Raw genomic sequence first — 18175 nt, 5'->3', positions numbered from 1 at the left:
CGATCTTGAACAACGTCAAGATCCTGGGCATCTGGCTAGGCACAAACAAAACACAACTTGACAAGATGAACTGGCAGACCGCCATCAAAAAAACTCAAACGATCGCCAACATCCACAAACCACGAAGACTCTCCCTCTATGGAAAGATCTCGATCATCAACACTCTCTTGGTACCCGTCACTTTGCATCTCAGTAGAGTGCTGATGCCAACGAAACAACACATCAAAGAACTAAACAAAATCCTCTTCGACTTCCTCTGGTATCCTTCACCATTCGAACAGCTCCAGAGAAGCAAGACGTTTCCTCCTGTCAAAGATGGAGGCATCAACATGGTGGACATCCAATCAAAATTTCAAACAAGCCGCATCGACAGAATTCGCCACCTCTTCTCACTAGAAGACGCCACCGAAATCTGGCACGAATGGGCCATGTTCAATTTGAGTTACAGAATGAGACACATTAATCCTCATCTGTTCTCCAACAGCATTCCGCATGCCCCAATTCCAAACGAAATGTATGCGGACATCTTCAAGTCCTTTTGCAAACTCAAAGGCTTGAAACACGACTGGGAAAACACTTCCTACAAAAATATCTACATCAATCTGAAAACGCAAAATGAAAAGAAAATTGACAAGATTGATGAAAACGGAAAGAAGATTCCTTGGAATGAGATCCTCTTGAAAAACAAGGGAATCAAACTCTTCCTTCCACCTCACCTATCCTCCATGTCCTTTCGGATTGCACATGGAGGATACAAATGGGGAGATTTTAATAGATCAATACACTCCGACAGAAAAACAAACTGCAAATTCTGCAGAAAACCAGAAGACAATGTGGCCCACGTCCTCACCAAGTGCTCCTTTGCACAAGGAATATGGGAGCGCCTGAAACAACAATATCTTGGCCTAACCAAGGAAGACATAGAAATAACAAAAGACATGATCCTCCACAACCAAATCCCTGACGGACAGAAGAACAATCCGATTCTTTTGACCATGATGAATGTCGCCAAACACACCATCATCCAAAAGAAGATATCTCTGGACATAGGCGACACATATATACAGGACACAAAACGGTCCACCATTCAAGCCCTGTGGGTCATCATGACAAAAACGAAAAACATAACACAAAAGCATAACATTCCTTTGTCATCTGACATTTCTACTCCTTCTAAACCTCCTCCTACGGTCAGAAGAAAGAAGAACCAGTCGAGATCTACTCTTCAACCGCCCTCTCAGTCGTCCTCGGTGGTAGGGATGACTGATTGCAGCGGTGGATCTCACTAGAACAGTACGGTCGTAGATCATCTTTGAAGAAGATTAGACAGCCAAGGGCGTAACAACCCACCTTTAACCCGTCCCTCTCACTCATCTCCAACGGCCTGATGCCGGAAGAGTGATTGCAGCGGGAGATCTTTAACCGTCCCTCTCCGTCGTCCCACTCGCTCTGGGATGACAGGATTGCAGCGGCCAATTCCATGATGACTCTGGGGTCAGCGAAAGCTACCCTCCCTCTGGCCGCTCCTCTCTGGCATCTCCGCCAAATGAGGTGTCAGACTGCAGTGGCCCGTTTCCTCCAAACAGGTGCCCTTCTTCAAGCGGGCAACAAGAAGATACACACACATAAACAATTACAAATAAAATTAAAATTAACTCTTTGACAAAACGCGCTAGTTCTTGAGCTTGACCCGCCATCTCCTAGACTGCTCCAAGATCAGCAAGAGGAAAGTCGAGACAGGCAGATCAGCTTGAGGCAGCCACTAACCAAACATTTACATCCACAGATTACCATCTACCGCGGTGGGTCCCTTCGGTCGTAGTGAGTCCCTCGCCTCCCTGGTAGGTATCTTCCATGTAAGTATGGTGTGCCTGCTGAGTGTTTGGGTGTGTGGACGGCTCCCGGAGCGGACGCACTAATGATGAGACAGGAAACAAATCCATTCCATATGGACAATTTGTAAACCTGCAAGATGTAGTGGTATCCATCTTGAACTCTGAGCGTTGCGCGAGAAAAAAAAAAAAAAAAAAAAAAAAAAAAAAAAAAAAAAACCCTCTGAGCATTGCTTGCTCACATTTATTAAACTAATGCAAGACATTTATTAAACTAATGCAAGACTCTGCATGTCACGTGCCGCTTGAAGCCGGCCGGTCAGTCAGTTGGTTTGTTCACGACTCGCGACGAAAAGAAGTTTGTGTCTGCGTAGGAGAACATCACATGTTTGACAAGGTGAGTCGCATTATTGGCACAGCTGTGCTGGCTGAATTGCTCAGCACAGGAACTTTTATTCAATAGAGAGTCATTGCAGAACACGCGACAACAAGCGAAAAATTTGCAACACCACACACACGTACGCGAGAGAGTAGATAACATCGGCGCAATGAATGAAAATGAACAGAAAATGACATATGATACACACGACGACCAATAAAACACAAGAAATGAGACCGACGAACAACGAAAGCCATGATTCGCATTTTCAATGATTGATTGTTCATTTATCCCACCCGAAGGTGGGATGTGGGCCGAACCCGGAGGTACTGCAATACCGGGACAACCCGTGGGTGCGACAAAGCGAGCTTTGAATCGACACCCCGTCTTCAAACATACATTTAATACAAGAGCCCAGCGATGCTGGGCGTCCCAGGTATTAAACTGAGAAGAACAGATACTACACTTGATCTTAGCTCTTGAGAGCCGAGAAGCGATAAAGCAATGCTCCACGACGTCGACGTTTAGACATCGCGGCGGCGCTTTCGGTCCGCCGGCCGGCAGTCCTGGTCGCATTTGAAATCGACTTTGTCGAATGGCTGGTGTTCTCCACTGCCTGGCAACGTGGGCACACCACGTGCGTGACGACGCGATCAAGTCGCATCCAAGCAAAGGACAAGGCATAGAAAGCATGTCGATGAACTGTGGATGCACATCCAGTCGGTGACTAAAAGAAATATGGAACGCTTCACGATTTTGCGTGTCATCCTTGCGCAGGGGCCATGCTAATCTTCTCTGTATCGTTCCAATTTTAGTATATGTACTGCCGAAGCAAGTACGCTCACCTCTTGCTTTTGATTCGCTTAAAAAGCTTTCAGATGATTTCGCTTTCAGCTTGTGGTCTCGCAACAGCAGGACACAAGACAACAATTCGGTCTCCAAACGCTTGATATGTGTTGTACGGGGGGGGGGGGGATGGAAAAAGCTTTTTCTTCTTCTTCGCTTTCGGTTGATGAGTTAAAAAAGGGATAGCGCGAACGCAGTCCCCACTAACAGAAATTATACGACCGAGTTACCCACATTTGGGGTAATCGCAGAGGTCAACTTCTCCGAAGTGCAATGGTGAAGTCTCGCCCTGGGCCCACCGCCTACGTGATCACGGTGAAGACCCTCGTCAGGTAAGTATGAGTTGGTTGCCTGTCAGCATCTCTCTTCTGGGACCGTGATTCTCTTCGGCTTTGCTCCGTTGCTTTTGTTTGCCTTTTTTGTGTGTGAGCAGAACCTTTCGACGACACTTCAGCAGCTGCTGCTGCTGTTCTGTGATCACTCACTTACTTCGAAAAAGAACAATGTATGAGTTTGAAAAATGAGAGCAAACAATGCTCAGGCGCACTTACCTTGTATTCAAATAGAATGATGAAGAAGCTTAACCAAGCGCCATATATAGCGGGCTAAATTTTCTTAAGAATGCTGTTTTTATTTCAAGCCAATGGCCTGCAGCAAAGCTCAGTTTCATTCGCTGCCATACATGCTATCATATGATGAGTGATCGCATTCTATTCTTTGAAAGGTAAGTCGCCCTCTGAGCATTGCTTGCTCACATTTATTAAACTAATGCAAGACATTTATTAAACTAATGCAAGACTCTGCATGTCACGTGCCGCTTGAAGCCGGCCGGTCAGTCAGTTGGTTTGTTCACGACTCGCGACGAAAAGAAGTTTGTGTCTGCGTAGGAGAACATCACATGTTTGACAAGGTGAGTCGCATTATTGGCACAGCTGTGCTGGCTGAATTGCTCAGCACAGGAACTTTTATTCAATAGAGAGTCATTGCAGAACACGCGACAACAAGCGAAAAATTTGCAACACCACACACACGTACGCGAGAGAGTAGATAACATCGGCGCAATGAATGAAAATGAACAGAAAATGACATATGATACACACGACGACCAATAAAACACAAGAAATGAGACCGACGAACAACGAAAGCCATGATTCGCATTTTCAATGATTGATTGTTCATTTATCCCACCCGAAGGTGGGATGTGGGCCGAACCCGGAGGTACTGCAATACCGGGACAACCCGTGGGTGCGACAAAGCGAGCTTTGAATCGACACCCCGTCTTCAAACATACATTTAATACAAGAGCCCAGCGATGCTGGGCGTCCCAGGTATTAAACTGAGAAGAACAGATACTACACTTGATCTTAGCTCTTGAGAGCCGAGAAGCGATAAAGCAATGCTCCACGACGTCGACGTTTAGACATCGCGGCGGCGCTTTCGGTCCGCCGGCCGGCAGTCCTGGTCGCATTTGAAATCGACTTTGTCGAATGGCTGGTGTTCTCCACTGCCTGGCAACGTGGGCACACCACGTGCGTGACGACGCGATCAAGTCGCATCCAAGCAAAGGACAAGGCATAGAAAGCATGTCGATGAACTGTGGATGCACATCCAGTCGGTGACTAAAAGAAATATGGAACGCTTCACGATTTTGCGTGTCATCCTTGCGCAGGGGCCATGCTAATCTTCTCTGTATCGTTCCAATTTTAGTATATGTACTGCCGAAGCAAGTACGCTCACCTCTTGCTTTTGATTCGCTTAAAAAGCTTTCAGATGATTTCGCTTTCAGCTTGTGGTCTCGCAACAGCAGGACACAAGACAACAATTCGGTCTCCAAACGCTTGATATGTGTTGTACGGGGGGGGGGGGGATGGAAAAAGCTTTTTCTTCTTCTTCGCTTTCGGTTGATGAGTTAAAAAAGGGATAGCGCGAACGCAGTCCCCACTAACAGAAATTATACGACCGAGTTACCCACATTTGGGGTAATCGCAGAGGTCAACTTCTCCGAAGTGCAATGGTGAAGTCTCGCCCTGGGCCCACCGCCTACGTGATCACGGTGAAGACCCTCGTCAGGTAAGTATGAGTTGGTTGCCTGTCAGCATCTCTCTTCTGGGACCGTGATTCTCTTCGGCTTTGCTCCGTTGCTTTTGTTTGCCTTTTTTGTGTGTGAGCAGAACCTTTCGACGACACTTCAGCAGCTGCTGCTGTTTCTGTGATCACTCACTTACTTCGAAAAAGAACAATGTATGAGTTTGAAAAATGAGAGCAAACAATGCTCAGGCGCACTTACCTTGTATTCAAATAGAATGATGAAGAAGCTTAACCAAGCGCCATATATAGCGGGCTAAATTTTCTTAAGAATGCTGTTTTTATTTCAAGCCAATGGCCTGCAGCAAAGCTCAGTTTCATTCGCTGCCATACATGCTATCATATGATGAGTGATCGCATTCTATTCTTTGAAAGGTAAGTCGCCCTCTGAGCATTGCTTGCTCACATTTATTAAACTAATGCAAGACATTTATTAAACTAATGCAAGACTCTGCATGTCACGTGCCGCTTGAAGCCGGCCGGTCAGTCAGTTGGTTTGTTCACGACTCGCGACGAAAAGAAGTTTGTGTCTGCGTAGGAGAACATCACATGTTTGACAAGGTGAGTCGCATTATTGGCACAGCTGTGCTGGCTGAATTGCTCAGCACAGGAACTTTTATTCAATAGAGAGTCATTGCAGAACACGCGACAACAAGCGAAAAATTTGCAACACCACACACACGTACGCGAGAGAGTAGATAACATCGGCGCAATGAATGAAAATGAACAGAAAATGACATATGATACACACGACGACCAATAAAACACAAGAAATGAGACCGACGAACAACGAAAGCCATGATTCGCATTTTCAATGATTGATTGTTCATTTATCCCACCCGAAGGTGGGATGTGGGCCGAACCCGGAGGTACTGCAATACCGGGACAACCCGTGGGTGCGACAAAGCGAGCTTTGAATCGACACCCCGTCTTCAAACATACATTTAATACAAGAGCCCAGCGATGCTGGGCGTCCCAGGTATTAAACTGAGAAGAACAGATACTACACTTGATCTTAGCTCTTGAGAGCCGAGAAGCGATAAAGCAATGCTCCACGACGTCGACGTTTAGACATCGCGGCGGCGCTTTCGGTCCGCCGGCCGGCAGTCCTGGTCGCATTTGAAATCGACTTTGTCGAATGGCTGGTGTTCTCCACTGCCTGGCAACGTGGGCACACCACGTGCGTGACGACGCGATCAAGTCGCATCCAAGCAAAGGACAAGGCATAGAAAGCATGTCGATGAACTGTGGATGCACATCCAGTCGGTGACTAAAAGAAATATGGAACGCTTCACGATTTTGCGTGTCATCCTTGCGCAGGGGCCATGCTAATCTTCTCTGTATCGTTCCAATTTTAGTATATGTACTGCCGAAGCAAGTACGCTCACCTCTTGCTTTTGATTCGCTTAAAAAGCTTTCAGATGATTTCGCTTTCAGCTTGTGGTCTCGCAACAGCAGGACACAAGACAACAATTCGGTCTCCAAACGCTTGATATGTGTTGTACGGGGGGGGGGGGATGGAAAAAGCTTTTTCTTCTTCTTCGCTTTCGGTTGATGAGTTAAAAAAGGGATAGCGCGAACGCAGTCCCCACTAACAGAAATTATACGACCGAGTTACCCACATTTGGGGTAATCGCAGAGGTCAACTTCTCCGAAGTGCAATGGTGAAGTCTCGCCCTGGGCCCACCGCCTACGTGATCACGGTGAAGACCCTCGTCAGGTAAGTATGAGTTGGTTGCCTGTCAGCATCTCTCTTCTGGGACCGTGATTCTCTTCGGCTTTGCTCCGTTGCTTTTGTTTGCCTTTTTTGTGTGTGAGCAGAACCTTTCGACGACACTTCAGCAGCTGCTGCTGTTTCTGTGATCACTCACTTACTTCGAAAAAGAACAATGTATGAGTTTGAAAAATGAGAGCAAACAATGCTCAGGCGCACTTACCTTGTATTCAAATAGAATGATGAAGAAGCTTAACCAAGCGCCATATATAGCGGGCTAAATTTTCTTAAGAATGCTGTTTTTATTTCAAGCCAATGGCCTGCAGCAAAGCTCAGTTTCATTCGCTGCCATACATGCTATCATATGATGAGTGATCGCATTCTATTCTTTGAAAGGTAAGTCGCCCTCTGAGCATTGCTTGCTCACATTTATTAAACTAATGCAAGACATTTATTAAACTAATGCAAGACTCTGCATGTCACGTGCCGCTTGAAGCCGGCCGGTCAGTCAGTTGGTTTGTTCACGACTCGCGACGAAAAGAAGTTTGTGTCTGCGTAGGAGAACATCACATGTTTGACAAGGTGAGTCGCATTATTGGCACAGCTGTGCTGGCTGAATTGCTCAGCACAGGAACTTTTATTCAATAGAGAGTCATTGCAGAACACGCGACAACAAGCGAAAAATTTGCAACACCACACACACGTACGCGAGAGAGTAGATAACATCGGCGCAATGAATGAAAATGAACAGAAAATGACATATGATACACACGACGACCAATAAAACACAAGAAATGAGACCGACGAACAACGAAAGCCATGATTCGCATTTTCAATGATTGATTGTTCATTTATCCCACCCGAAGGTGGGATGTGGGCCGAACCCGGAGGTACTGCAATACCGGGACAACCCGTGGGTGCGACAAAGCGAGCTTTGAATCGACACCCCGTCTTCAAACATACATTTAATACAAGAGCCCAGCGATGCTGGGCGTCCCAGGTATTAAACTGAGAAGAACAGATACTACACTTGATCTTAGCTCTTGAGAGCCGAGAAGCGATAAAGCAATGCTCCACGACGTCGACGTTTAGACATCGCGGCGGCGCTTTCGGTCCGCCGGCCGGCAGTCCTGGTCGCATTTGAAATCGACTTTGTCGAATGGCTGGTGTTCTCCACTGCCTGGCAACGTGGGCACACCACGTGCGTGACGACGCGATCAAGTCGCATCCAAGCAAAGGACAAGGCATAGAAAGCATGTCGATGAACTGTGGATGCACATCCAGTCGGTGACTAAAAGAAATATGGAACGCTTCACGATTTTGCGTGTCATCCTTGCGCAGGGGCCATGCTAATCTTCTCTGTATCGTTCCAATTTTAGTATATGTACTGCCGAAGCAAGTACGCTCACCTCTTGCTTTTGATTCGCTTAAAAAGCTTTCAGATGATTTCGCTTTCAGCTTGTGGTCTCGCAACAGCAGGACACAAGACAACAATTCGGTCTCCAAACGCTTGATATGTGTTGTACGGGGGGGGGGGGGGATGGAAAAAGCTTTTTCTTCTTCTTCGCTTTCGGTTGATGAGTTAAAAAAGGGATAGCGCGAACGCAGTCCCCACAAACAGAAATTATACGACCGAGTTACCCACATTTGGGGTAATCGCAGAGGTCAACTTCTCCGAAGTGCAATGGTGAAGTCTCGCCCTGGGCCCACCGCCTACGTGATCACGGTGAAGACCCTCGTCAGGTAAGTATGAGTTGGTTGCCTGTCAGCATCTCTCTTCTGGGACCGTGATTCTCTTCGGCTTTGCTCCGTTGCTTTTGTTTGCCTTTTTTGTGTGTGAGCAGAACCTTTCGACGACACTTCAGCAGCTGCTGCTGTTTCTGTGATCACTCACTTACTTCGAAAAAGAACAATGTATGAGTTTGAAAAATGAGAGCAAACAATGCTCAGGCGCACTTACCTTGTATTCAAATAGAATGATGAAGAAGCTTAACCAAGCGCCATATATAGCGGGCTAAATTTTCTTAAGAATGCTGTTTTTATTTCAAGCCAATGGCCTGCAGCAAAGCTCAGTTTCATTCGCTGCCATACATGCTATCATATGATGAGTGATCGCATTCTATTCTTTGAAAGGTAAGTCGCCCTCTGAGCATTGCTTGCTCACATTTATTAAACTAATGCAAGACATTTATTAAACTAATGCAAGACTCTGCATGTCACGTGCCGCTTGAAGCCGGCCGGTCAGTCAGTTGGTTTGTTCACGACTCGCGACGAAAAGAAGTTTGTGTCTGCGTAGGAGAACATCACATGTTTGACAAGGTGAGTCGCATTATTGGCACAGCTGTGCTGGCTGAATTGCTCAGCACAGGAACTTTTATTCAATAGAGAGTCATTGCAGAACACGCGACAACAAGCGAAAAATTTGCAACACCACACACACGTACGCGAGAGAGTAGATAACATCGGCGCAATGAATGAAAATGAACAGAAAATGACATATGATACACACGACGACCAATAAAACACAAGAAATGAGACCGACGAACAACGAAAGCCATGATTCGCATTTTCAATGATTGATTGTTCATTTATCCCACCCGAAGGTGGGATGTGGGCCGAACCCGGAGGTACTGCAATACCGGGACAACCCGTGGGTGCGACAAAGCGAGCTTTGAATCGACACCCCGTCTTCAAACATACATTTAATACAAGAGCCCAGCGATGCTGGGCGTCCCAGGTATTAAACTGAGAAGAACAGATACTACACTTGATCTTAGCTCTTGAGAGCCGAGAAGCGATAAAGCAATGCTCCACGACGTCGACGTTTAGACATCGCGGCGGCGCTTTCGGTCCGCCGGCCGGCAGTCCTGGTCGCATTTGAAATCGACTTTGTCGAATGGCTGGTGTTCTCCACTGCCTGGCAACGTGGGCACACCACGTGCGTGACGACGCGATCAAGTCGCATCCAAGCAAAGGACAAGGCATAGAAAGCATGTCGATGAACTGTGGATGCACATCCAGTCGGTGACTAAAAGAAATATGGAACGCTTCACGATTTTGCGTGTCATCCTTGCGCAGGGGCCATGCTAATCTTCTCTGTATCGTTCCAATTTTAGTATATGTACTGCCGAAGCAAGTACGCTCACCTCTTGCTTTTGATTCGCTTAAAAAGCTTTCAGATGATTTCGCTTTCAGCTTGTGGTCTCGCAACAGCAGGACACAAGACAACAATTCGGTCTCCAAACGCTTGATATGTGTTGTACGGGGGGGGGGGGGATGGAAAAAGCTTTTTCTTCTTCTTCGCTTTCGGTTGATGAGTTAAAAAAGGGATAGCGCGAACGCAGTCCCCACTAACAGAAATTATACGACCGAGTTACCCACATTTGGGGTAATCGCAGAGGTCAACTTCTCCGAAGTGCAATGGTGAAGTCTCGCCCTGGGCCCACCGCCTACGTGATCACGGTGAAGACCCTCGTCAGGTAAGTATGAGTTGGTTGCCTGTCAGCATCTCTCTTCTGGGACCGTGATTCTCTTCGGCTTTGCTCCGTTGCTTTTGTTTGCCTTTTTTGTGTGTGAGCAGAACCTTTCGACGACACTTCAGCAGCTGCTGCTGTTTCTGTGATCACTCACTTACTTCGAAAAAGAACAATGTATGAGTTTGAAAAATGAGAGCAAACAATGCTCAGGCGCACTTACCTTGTATTCAAATAGAATGATGAAGAAGCTTAACCAAGCGCCATATATAGCGGGCTAAATTTTCTTAAGAATGCTGTTTTTATTTCAAGCCAATGGCCTGCAGCAAAGCTCAGTTTCATTCGCTGCCATACATGCTATCATATGATGAGTGATCGCATTCTATTCTTTGAAAGGTAAGTCGCCCTCTGAGCAAAGGTAAGTCGCCCTCGGAGTAAAACCAATAATGATGAATTACCTGTCATTAGTTTACCACAAAACAAAAAGCAAAATAGAAATCAATGGAGCTTTAACAAAACGAATAAACGTTAAAAGGGGCATACGACAGGGTTGTCCCCTCAGCATGCTCTATTTCATAATCTGTGCTGACGTTCTCACCCGACGCATAGAGAAAAATCATCTGATCAACGGTTTTCGCTTTTCCAAGCTGACAATCAAAATCCAGCAATATGCGGACGACACCACATTCATCACAAGAGACATTCCATCTCTCAAGGAAATCAACAAAGAACTAGCCATCTACCAGACGATGTCCGGCCAGAAAGTGAACCAGGGAAAGACCCAGATCCTGGCGTCCAAACCTGACCTGGCCCAAAGAGCTCAGCAACTCTTTCCAGAAGCTGCGATCTTGAACAACGTCAAGATCCTGGGCATCTGGCTAGGCACAAACAAAACACAACTTGACAAGATGAACTGGCAGACCGCCATCAAAAAAACTCAAACGATCGCCAACATCCACAAACCACGAAGACTCTCCCTCTATGGAAAGATCTCGATCATCAACACTCTCTTGGTACCCGTCACTTTGCATCTCAGTAGAGTGCTGATGCCAACGAAACAACACATCAAAGAACTAAACAAAATCCTATTCGACTTCCTCTGGTATCCCTCACCATTCGAACAGCTCCAGAGAAGCAAGACGTTTCCTCCTGTTAAAGATGGAGGCATCAACATGGTGGACATCCAATCAAAATTTCAAACAAGCCGCATCGACAGAATTCGCCACCTCTTCTCACTAGAAGACGCCACCGAAATCTGGCACGAATGGGCCATGTTCAATTTGAGTTACAGAATGAGACACATTAATCCTCATCTGTTCTCCAACAGCATTCCGCATGCCCCAATTCCAAACGAAATGTATGCGGACATCTTCAAGTCCTTTTGCAAACTCAAAGGCTTGAAACACGACTGGGAAAACACTTCCTACAAAAATATCTACATCAATCTGAAAACGCAAAATGAAAAGAAAATTGACAAGATTGATGAAAACGGAAAGAAGATTCCTTGGAATGAGATCCTCTTGAAAAACAAGGGAATCAAACTCTTCCTTCCACCTCACCTATCCTCCATGTCCTTTCGGATTGCACATGGAGGATACAAATGGGGAGATTTTAATAGATCAATACACTCCGACAGAAAAACAAACTGCAAATTCTGCAGAAAACCAGAAGACAATGTGACCCACGTCCTCACCAAGTGCTCCTTTGCACAAGGAATATGGGAGCGCCTGAAACAACAATATCTTGGCCTAACCAAGGAAGACATAGAAATAACAAAGGACATGATCCTCCACAACCAAATCCCTGACGGACAGAAGAACAATCCGATTCTTTTGACCATGATGAATGTCGCCAAACACACCATCATCCAAAAGAAGATATCTCTGGACATAGGCGACACATATATACAGGACACAAAACGGTCCACCATTCAAGCCCTGTGGGTCATCATGACAAAAACGAAAAACATAACACAAAAGCATAACATTCCTTTGTCATCTGACATTTCTACTCCTTCCAAACCTCCTCCTACGGTCAGAAGAAAGAAGAACCAGTCGAGATCCACTCTTCAACCGCCCTCTCAGTCGTCCTCGGTGGTAGGGATGACTGATTGCAGCGGTGGATCTCACTAGAACAGTACGGTCGTAGATCATCTTTGAAGAAGATTAGACAGCCAAGGGCGTAACAACCCACCTTTAACCCGTCCCTCTCACTCATCTCCAACGGCCTGATGCCGGAAGAGTGATTGCAGCGGGAGATCTTTAACCGTCCCTCTCCGTCGTCCCACTCGCTCTGGGATGACAGGATTGCAGCGGCCCATTCCAAGACGACTCTGGGGTCAGCGAAAGCTACCCTCCCTCTGGCCGCTCCTCTCTGGCATCTCCGCCAAATGAGGTGTCAGACTGCGGTGGCCCGTTTTCTCCAAACAGGTGCCCTTCTTGAAGCGGGCAACAAGAAGATACACACACACAAACAATTTCAAATAAAATTAAAATTAACTCTCTACCAAAATGCGCTAGTTCTTGAGCTTGACCCGCCTTCTCCTAGACTGCTCCAAGATCAGCAAGAGGAAAGTTGAGACAGGCAGATCAGCTTGAGGCAGCCACTAACCAAACATTTACATCCACAGATTACCATCTACCGCGGTGGGTCCCTTCGGTCGTAGTGAGTCCCTCGCCTCCCTGGTAGGTATCTTCCATGTAAGTATGGTGTGCCTGCTGAGTGTTTGGGTGTGTGGACGGCTCCCGGAGCGGACGCACTAATGATGAGACAGGAAACAAATCCATTCCATATGGACAATTTGTAAACCTGCAAGATGTAGTGGTATCCATCTTGAACTCTGAGCGTTGCGCGAAAAAAAAAAAAAAAAAAAAAAAAAAAAAAACCCTCTGAGCATTGCTTGCTCACATTTATTAAACTAATGCAAGACATTTATTAAACTAATGCAAGACTCTGCATGTCACGTGCCGCTTGAAGCCGGCCGGTCAGTCAGTTGGTTTGTTCACGACTCGCGACGAAAAGAAGTTTGTGTCTGCGTAGGAGAACATCACATGTTTGACAAGGTGAGTCGCATTATTGGCACAGCTGTGCTGGCTGAATTGCTCAGCACAGGAACTTTTATTCAATAGAGAGTCATTGCAGAACACGCGACAACAAGCGAAAAATTTGCAACACCACACACACGTACGCGAGAGAGTAGATAACATCGGCGCAATGAATGAAAATGAACAGAAAATGACATATGATACACACGACGACCAATAAAACACAAGAAATGAGACCGACGAACAACGAAAGCCATGATTCGCATTTTCAATGATTGATTGTTCATTTATCCCACCCGAAGGTGGGATGTGGGCCGAACCCGGAGGTACTGCAATACCGGGACAACCCGTGGGTGCGACACAGCGAGCTTTGAATCGACACCCCGTCTTCAAACATACATTTAATACAAGAGCCCAGCGATGCTGGGCGTCCCAGGTATTAAACTGAGAAGAACAGATACTACACTTGTTGTTGTTGAACTGTTTTATTCGCATCAGTAACTCACGGTACAAAAGATTGACACGGCGAGAGAGTACAAACAAACATAGCCAGGTCGAAGACTTTAAGAAACCGGCCTGCCACACCCCGCGGAGGCGGGGAGCGGCGTGATTTATGGGGTGACGATGCACCCGGAGGGTTAAGTCCACCAGCTTAGGTCGCGAGGGCCAGGCTGGGGAGTCGAGGTACCTGTGGAGGGAGAGTGTGGATCGAAACATTATATGGCCCGTCCGCAAATTTAGAATGGCGGAGCGGGCCAGGGAGACAGGTTCTTTCTGCATAGTCCAGAAAGGAGCCCTGCGACGAGTCGGGCGACCCGTCGCGTGTGGACGCTGGAACCGGCAGTAATTGACCGCCGGGTGGCGCCCACGTCTCCTTCACGCGTCCTCGCGCAGGTACTCTGACTCTTATACCCGGTCTGCCAGCAGGCAGAGCGGATAAAATTGGGGTCTCCCACGAGGAAGAGAGTAGAACCATTTAGGGATAATTTGGCTCTCGTGGCAGACGAAATATTCAATAAAATTGTGGAGCAGAGGCTCGATTAATCAATAAAACAAAAAAAAAATATATAGGTGGGAGTGTAATTAATACTCACTGGAGAAGAGTAAGCCTTCATTCGGCGAGCACGGATGTGCACTGACCAGACGTTGAGGCAGGTTCGCCCAGCTGGGTCGGGGAGGCTAGCGATCGAAACCAGAGGCACTGATAGGCTACATTACCGGTAAAAAATATAAATTTGAGGTAGAAATTTTGAGGCTGCATCGAGTTGATCAGGGGATCGTGTTGATCGATGCGTTGAAAGCGGAGCGAGGTTGATCCGAGCGGGCAAGAACAGCGTTACAAGGCAAAAACAGCGTATGACAGTTCGAAACAGTTGATTGATTAATACATAGAGAATCTAGTGGTGATTGAAATTGCTTAATTACTATTAAACCAGTCTCAAGTCACAATGTACAAGAGGTATTTTATTTCCTTCCTTTTTACTTTAGAATGTTTGTTTTTGATGAGACTGGAGTATCATATAAAAGAAATGGCGCTAGTTTATAGAAATAAGGTGGTGATATGGGGTGATCAATTTTAACACAATATTGTTATAAAGTTATAACGTCCAAACGGTTTGCTGTCTTGCGCGCTCGGATACTTACTGCAACGTTATTAGGGAATAAGTTTCTGATCGCTGATGTCGTCTTTTCTATGACGTAGCCCCTCCACGAGTGAGCCCGGCGTTCCAAGCTTTCCAGACGCGGAAGGATCCTTCGATTGAGAGGGAGGCCACTTTTCTAGCCACCTCTGCTACCCCACGAGCAGGAACGCCCAAGGCCGTCAGAGCTCGAGAGCTCGTCGGGGCATAGCTCCCGAGGGAGCCTACGACGAACGGAAGTGACAGGACGTCCCTGCAAGGGCGCTTCCTGTCTTCCTTTATGTTGACACATAACTCGCCGTACTTGTCGTGTTTCCTGTCGGCGGCTTTTCGAAGAGAATCCGCGCCGTAGTCGAACGGGCATGTGACGTCACATACGACCGTGACACCGTCAGGGCGTTGCAAGACGATGTCAGGACGCAGATCGGCACCGCCCGCTTCCACGTGCTGTGGAACCGTACTATCTATGGCAAGCCCGGGTTGCCATTCGGCAGGCACGTGCCCCGCGATCTCCCTCAATATTGAATTGTGACGTTCCGTGACGACAGTCATCACGGTAGGGCAGTGATTCAATATGTGAGGGAGAGTCTCTTCCGCTTTCCCACACGCACGACACATGGCAGGTAGGTAAGGACGGCCATGGCTTGGTTTGGATTTGAGTGGCAATAGGTTCAATCTGGCCTTGTACGCAAATACTCGGTCTGCGTGATCCAGGAGCTCCGGGCGCCGGGTCCAGGAATTTGAGAACCCGGACAGGCAGTGGGCACTGACCGTCTTGCCTTGGTCAGGTTTGGATTCCCACTGTCTCCTCCACCACAAGTCATTGTGTTGATGGAGGGTCGGCACCACTTTTTTCCTTAAGGGAGGGGTGATTGTGGAGCTCCCCGCGGCCAACTCAAGGCCGCCATCCGGGCGGGCGGACCAGCGTACGTTCAGACGACGGGTGGCCGCCGGGACACGGCCCCACAGGCTCTCGCCTGTAGGGCACGGTCTAGAGCGGGCGCCGTCGGGAGGAGGTTCACTGTTTAGATAACTGGCCAGGTGACCAGGCGTGGGATCCGGAGTGCCGAGCCTCAGACAGGCATGACGCCTAAGCTGCCCGAGAGCGACGGCAGAGACAATGTTGTCAGGTGACGTCAGCATCTTGAAAGCATGAGCTACCGAAAGCGTGTCACTTTCGCGACACAAGTTCAGAATGCCCAAACCTCCTAATGCAGGCTTACAGTAGAAGAACGCGCTGCACGCCCACTTGGGAAGACGCCACGCCACCTTCAAACACCGCAATACCAGTCGGTCAAGCTTCAGAAGCTCATACTGTCTGAAGCGCCGCACTCGCAGATGGTATGACGCGGACGGGAGAATGATAGAGGTGAGTGCCAGGAGTTTCTGGCTTGGGGTAAGAAAGGATTTCATTAATAAAGAAATGTGCTTCTCCAGAGTGGAGATGAAGGGTTGGGTTAGGGATGCGTCCGAGGCGTAGCCGGTTCGAGCGCCGAGGTATTTGTACGTCTCGCCTTTGGGGATGACCCGAATTTCCTCCCCAGCAAGGGAGAAAGGTTTCGGGTCGACCCGCAGACGGGACGCCGACACTTTCCCATAGGATAGGGTGCCACACTTGCGTGGGTTGAACCGTAGCCCGGACCAGGAAGAGAAGGGATTGGTAGAAGATAGGAGAGAGATCATCTGCTCGCGATCGGAAGAAACGAGACAGATGTCGTCCGCATAAGCCATACAACGTACTTTAATGTCGTCTTCTTTGGCAGGAAGGTTGTAGCCGCAATCCGTTTTGTCACGGACGCCCCTGAGGAGCACCTCGATGACCAAATTGAATAGCAGCCCAGACAACGGGCAGCCCTGACGGACTCCCCGCCCCACAGGGATACGGTCGGTTTCACCATTGCCGCAGCGGACGGTGCAGGTGTTAGCGACGTATATGTCGGAGATGCATTCAATAAGGTCTGTGGGGGCGTCGAAATGGCGCAGGACCTCGGCTATGCACTCGTGCCGGACACTGCCAAAGGCGTTTCGGATGTCCAGAAACGCAACCGACACAGGCCTTTTGCGTGACTGTGCATCCGAGAGGATGGTGTCGAGCATGAACACATGCTCATAGACGCCTTCCGTGGGCATGAATCCCTTTTGCTCTCGGCTGATAACATTCCCCTCCACCGCCCATCGCTGCAGGCGCCGGGCCAATACGGCGGCGTAAATCTTGTATATGTTTCGGCAGATGGAGATGGGCCGCCAGTTGCTGACGTCGTGCAGGTCACCCTCAGGGTCTTTACATATGAGAGTGATCCTGCTGGTTCTCCACTGGTCCGGTACACGACGGTTGATCCGGCAGGTCTCGAAAAGGCTGGCTAAGAGTCCCCCTCTTGGGTCCAGGATCTTCCAGAAACCGTAGGACAATCCGTCAGAACCAGGGGCGGAACCGACATCTAGCGACTGGAGGACCGCCTCCACCTCCCGGGCCGTAATGGGACCTTCACCGTCATCGACGGGGGAGAGGTTTACATTATCATGCTCGTAGCGGTGGGCGTTCATCCACTCGGGCATCTGCGAGCAACTCCCAGCTTCAGGAGCGGTCATGTCGCGTCGAAATCTCTCTTCAATTTCTTGAGGTGGGATTTCGCAACGACGGTCACAGTTTTTTCCTTCAACGATCCGGCGGACCGTTCCCTTCGCGTCCCGCGAGAAGGCGGCTCGCAACCCCACGCCGCTACGATATCGGGCTCCGTTCCCGCGCGAACCCCCACCGTCCGACCGAGGAGAACCCCCGTTCGAACGACGGCGAGCCGCGCGAGCCCGGGCGCCACGATTGAAGCGTGGTTTGCGAGGACGTGTCCTCTTGGGCGGCGAAGTCCCAGCGGTCCACTCTTCCAATTCGATGCAGAACTGGTCGAAATTTATGCCACCCGCTAAAGTAAGGTTCACTAAACTGCGAAGAGCCCGCCTGGAGCTCTTCGTCTTACTTTCCCTGACCGGTTCAACAGGGTGTTGGATGGATCGTTGATTGTTGGGTGTGATGGACATCCCTGGGGTAGTCTGTGGGAGTCCGGGGTCAATCGTGGCTTGGTTGCATGTCATGGTGTCACTTCGGGGTCGAGTCAAGGTTTGGGAAGAGATAGTTGGCAGGAATTTAGAGTGGGTGGTTTGGGTAGG

General features: G+C 48.3%; 15 non-coding genes and 1 pseudogene across 15 annotated transcripts; all 16 read right to left on the bottom strand.

Moving 5' to 3' along the window:
- Positions 1 to 2515: 2515 nt before the first annotated feature.
- LOC145773557 (U2 spliceosomal RNA) lies at positions 2516 to 2709 on the bottom strand. The gene has a single exon (XR_014289931.1). It is a non-coding gene; the product is annotated as a U2 spliceosomal RNA (small nuclear RNA).
- A 234-nt stretch (positions 2710 to 2943) lies between these two features.
- On the bottom strand, positions 2944 to 3050 carry LOC145772981 (U6 spliceosomal RNA). The gene has a single exon (XR_014289406.1). It is a non-coding gene; the product is annotated as a U6 spliceosomal RNA (small nuclear RNA).
- Positions 3051 to 3234: 184 nt separating this feature from the next.
- Positions 3235 to 3397, bottom strand: LOC145773458 (U1 spliceosomal RNA). The gene has a single exon (XR_014289838.1). It is a non-coding gene; the product is annotated as a U1 spliceosomal RNA (small nuclear RNA).
- An 856-nt stretch (positions 3398 to 4253) lies between these two features.
- LOC145773556 (U2 spliceosomal RNA) lies at positions 4254 to 4447 on the bottom strand. Its single transcript, XR_014289930.1, has one exon. It is a non-coding gene; the product is annotated as a U2 spliceosomal RNA (small nuclear RNA).
- A 234-nt stretch (positions 4448 to 4681) lies between these two features.
- LOC145772979 (U6 spliceosomal RNA) lies at positions 4682 to 4788 on the bottom strand. The gene has a single exon (XR_014289404.1). It is a non-coding gene; the product is annotated as a U6 spliceosomal RNA (small nuclear RNA).
- A 184-nt stretch (positions 4789 to 4972) lies between these two features.
- LOC145773457 (U1 spliceosomal RNA) lies at positions 4973 to 5135 on the bottom strand. The gene has a single exon (XR_014289837.1). It is a non-coding gene; the product is annotated as a U1 spliceosomal RNA (small nuclear RNA).
- An 854-nt stretch (positions 5136 to 5989) lies between these two features.
- On the bottom strand, positions 5990 to 6183 carry LOC145773555 (U2 spliceosomal RNA). The gene has a single exon (XR_014289929.1). It is a non-coding gene; the product is annotated as a U2 spliceosomal RNA (small nuclear RNA).
- A 234-nt stretch (positions 6184 to 6417) lies between these two features.
- On the bottom strand, positions 6418 to 6524 carry LOC145772978 (U6 spliceosomal RNA). The gene has a single exon (XR_014289403.1). It is a non-coding gene; the product is annotated as a U6 spliceosomal RNA (small nuclear RNA).
- Positions 6525 to 6707: 183 nt separating this feature from the next.
- On the bottom strand, positions 6708 to 6870 carry LOC145773456 (U1 spliceosomal RNA). Its single transcript, XR_014289836.1, has one exon. It is a non-coding gene; the product is annotated as a U1 spliceosomal RNA (small nuclear RNA).
- Positions 6871 to 7724: 854 nt separating this feature from the next.
- LOC145773553 (U2 spliceosomal RNA) lies at positions 7725 to 7918 on the bottom strand. The gene has a single exon (XR_014289927.1). It is a non-coding gene; the product is annotated as a U2 spliceosomal RNA (small nuclear RNA).
- Positions 7919 to 8152: 234 nt separating this feature from the next.
- LOC145772977 (U6 spliceosomal RNA) lies at positions 8153 to 8259 on the bottom strand. Its single transcript, XR_014289402.1, has one exon. It is a non-coding gene; the product is annotated as a U6 spliceosomal RNA (small nuclear RNA).
- A 185-nt stretch (positions 8260 to 8444) lies between these two features.
- On the bottom strand, positions 8445 to 8607 carry LOC145773511 (U1 spliceosomal RNA). The gene has a single exon (XR_014289888.1). It is a non-coding gene; the product is annotated as a U1 spliceosomal RNA (small nuclear RNA).
- An 854-nt stretch (positions 8608 to 9461) lies between these two features.
- LOC145773552 (U2 spliceosomal RNA) lies at positions 9462 to 9655 on the bottom strand. Its single transcript, XR_014289925.1, has one exon. It is a non-coding gene; the product is annotated as a U2 spliceosomal RNA (small nuclear RNA).
- A 234-nt stretch (positions 9656 to 9889) lies between these two features.
- On the bottom strand, positions 9890 to 9996 carry LOC145772976 (U6 spliceosomal RNA). Its single transcript, XR_014289401.1, has one exon. It is a non-coding gene; the product is annotated as a U6 spliceosomal RNA (small nuclear RNA).
- Positions 9997 to 10180: 184 nt separating this feature from the next.
- Positions 10181 to 10343, bottom strand: LOC145773455 (U1 spliceosomal RNA). Its single transcript, XR_014289835.1, has one exon. It is a non-coding gene; the product is annotated as a U1 spliceosomal RNA (small nuclear RNA).
- Positions 10344 to 13677: 3334 nt separating this feature from the next.
- On the bottom strand, positions 13678 to 13891 carry LOC145772911 (U2 spliceosomal RNA; annotated as a pseudogene).
- Between the last annotated feature and the right edge of the window lie 4284 nt (positions 13892 to 18175).

Source organism: Aplidium turbinatum, chromosome 6 (genome assembly GCF_918807975.1).
Source record: "Aplidium turbinatum chromosome 6, kaAplTurb1.1, whole genome shotgun sequence".
NCBI lineage: Eukaryota > Metazoa > Chordata > Ascidiacea > Aplousobranchia > Polyclinidae > Aplidium > Aplidium turbinatum.
This window is presented reverse-complemented; position numbering and strand designations above follow the sequence as displayed.